Source organism: Camelus dromedarius, chromosome 18 (genome assembly GCF_036321535.1).
Source record: "Camelus dromedarius isolate mCamDro1 chromosome 18, mCamDro1.pat, whole genome shotgun sequence".
In the NCBI taxonomy this organism is placed as follows: Eukaryota; Metazoa; Chordata; class Mammalia; order Artiodactyla; family Camelidae; genus Camelus; species Camelus dromedarius.
In genome coordinates this window covers 32,239,313-32,242,258 of record NC_087453.1, presented here as the reverse complement: position 1 = coordinate 32,242,258, position 2,946 = coordinate 32,239,313, and the positions used below count along the sequence as shown (strand labels likewise).

Here is a 2,946-nt window from a genome sequence, read left to right as displayed (position 1 = left end):
CAAAGGACAATACTGAATAGGAGAAAATATTTGCAAGTGATATGACATAAGTGGTTAATATGAAAAACATACAAGCAACTCATACAACTCAATTTAAAAGACAATTTAAAAACGAGCAGAAGATATGAATAGCCTTTTTTTTCCCCAAAGAAGACATGCAAAAGGCCAACAGGCACTTGAAAAGATTCTCAACATCACTAACCATCAGGGAAATGCAAATCCAAGCCACAATGAGGTATCATCTCACATCTGTCAGAATGGCTGTTATCAAAAAGAACACAAACAATGAATGTTGATGAGGATGAGGAGAAAAGGGATCCCTCATACTGTGGCCAGTGAGCCTGGCTGCCCCGACATTGAGATCCCCAGTCCTTGGGCTCCCAGTGGGGACTGCGCCATGGAGTACTACCTCTTCCCCGCCAGCCCCACCTCCAAGTCCCCTCCCTGGCACCACTGATCTGACCCTGCACCCCCCACCCCCGGCCTCTCCCCACGGCTAGTGAACCAGCCCCTCTCAAGAGGGAAGGGTCATCTCAGACATCACAAAGCCAGCCCTCATGGCCACCCTGCTTAAGTCTTTGCAGAGCCGGTTCCGAGGTGGCCCCCGCGCCCCTCTGGAGGCCCCTGAGACTCGGAAGCCGGTGGCGGCCCAGGAGCGCCCGCGGGAGCGGGAGGGGAGGCGGCGGCGGCGGCGGCAGGAGTGGGCCGAGGGGCAGGAGAAGCGGCGGTGGGAGCACAAGGAGTGTGGGGCTGGGGCCTCTGGGGCCCCTCCGCAGGCCATCTGGCTGGGCTGGTGCTCAGCAACAATGACCTCGGTCTGATGGAGCGCTGGACTCACATGGCCTGTAACCCTGCCCCTGCGCCCACGCCCCCCCTCCCAGATCTCCCGCCAGGCCCCCAGCACAGCCTGCCTGACTGAGCCCTGGCCCCCAGGACTGCATCTGCCCCCCCAAGACCACCACTACCTGTGGCCTCCTGGCCCCACCGCGGGCTGCCAGGCCCCAGCGCCCTGACAGCTCTGCCTTGCTTCCCCTCTGGCCCACCCCCTACAGATCCCGGGGCCCCCTCAGCCCTCTGCCTCAGAGTCAGCTGACGTCAACCTGGTGACCCAGCAGTGGTCCAAGTCCCAGGTGGAGGACCCCCTGCCCCTGTGTTCTCAGGCACACCAGAGGGCAGCGGGGCTGGCTAGGGTGTCTGCTTTGACCTGGAGGAATTCCTGAAACACTCCTCCAGCGTGGGCGTGGCTGACGGGCCCCAGGATGGCCAGGCCGACGGCCCGCTCTGGGCCTCCCTGCTTGCTGACTGGCTTGCGGGCCACTGCGTGATCCCTGCAGATGCAGAGACCCTGCAGCGTGAGATCCAGATGGACTCCCCGGTGCTGCTGGCTGACCTGCCTGACCTCCAGGAGACCTGAGGCCCACAGTCTGTGCCTTGCTGCCAGGGGCAGACCCAGCTCCAAAACCGCAGGAACGTTTCCCAGGGCTGCAACCTGGGCCTGGCCCGTCAGGGAAAGCTCAGCTTGCATTACTCTGCAGGGTCATCTCAGAGCCACCCTGCAGCCTTAAGCAGCCACCTGAGACACCAGCGAGCCACAGCAGGATCTGAAGAGCCCTACCCCCGAGCGGGTGTAAATTGGTTTAGCCACTGTGGAAAGTTGTATGGAGGTTTCTAAACAAAAACAAACAAAAACCATATGATCCAGCAACTCCACTCCTGGGTACATATCTGAAAAAAAAAATACTAAATTGAAAAGATACACGCACCCCAGTGTTCACAGTAGCATTATTTACAATAGCCAAGATACATAAGCAACCTAAGGGTCCATCAACAGACGAATGAATAAAGAAGATGTGGCATATACACAGAAAATAACTCTTAGAAAATTTAGTCAGATTGAAATTTTCTGAGCACAACTGTGTAAGACTAGAAACCAGTAATAGAAAGTAAGCTGAAGAAGTCCAAACATGTGAAAATTGAATAACACACTCCTGAACAGAAGAAACACACTTCTGGGTAGAAGAAAAAACAAAAAGATAAATTAAAACATGTCTTGAAAGAAATGACAATGGAAACTCAACATAATAAAACCTGTAGGATGCAGTAAAAGAAATTGTGAGAGAGAAGTTTGTCACAATAAATGTCTACATCAAGAAACAAGACCTCAAATTAACAACTTAACTTTCATCATAAGGGACCAAAAAAAACCCTAAACAAACAGACAAAGCACAAATTTAGCAGAAGAAAAGAACTAAAAAAAATCACATCAGTAGTAAGTAAGAGACCAGAAAACAATAGAAAAGATCAATAAAACTAAGATCTGGTTTTACTGAAAATATTTTTTAAATTGACAAAACTTCAAGTATAATAACTAAAGAGAGAGAGAGAAGACTCAGATAAATAAAATCAACAATGAAAGAAGAGGCATTATAAGAATATCACAGAGCTGCAGTAATCATAGGAGACTATGAGAGTTATACACCAAAAAAGCTAGTTAAGCTAGAAGAAATGGATAAATTCCTGGAATCATACAATTAACCAAGAGTAAACCATGAAGAAACAAAAAAATATGAACAGATTAATAATGACTAAGGAGACTTAATTATCATTAAAGTTCTCCCAACAAAGAGAAGTCCAGGACCAGATGTCTTCACTGGTGAATTCTATCAAAAATTTAAAGAAGAATTAACACCAATTCTTCATAAACTTTAAAAAAAATAAAGAGGGGTGAACATTCCCAAACTCATTTAATAAGGCCAGCATAATCTCGATACTGACATCAGATAGAATAATGACAAGGGAGCCAATTCCTAGCCAGAACAATTAGGAAAGGAAAAGAAAGAAAAGGCACCTGAATTGGAAAGAAAGAAGTAAAACTGTCTCTCTTTGCAGATGATATTATCTCTTATGTAAAAATCCTAAACATTCCACCAAAAAACAGTGAGTACT

General features: G+C 48.2%; 1 pseudogene; it reads left to right on the top strand.

Moving 5' to 3' along the window:
• Window positions 1-301: 301 nt before the first annotated feature.
• On the top strand, window positions 302-1,441 carry LOC116157383 (mitogen-activated protein kinase 7-like; annotated as a pseudogene).
• Window positions 1,442-2,946: the final 1,505 nt, after the last annotated feature.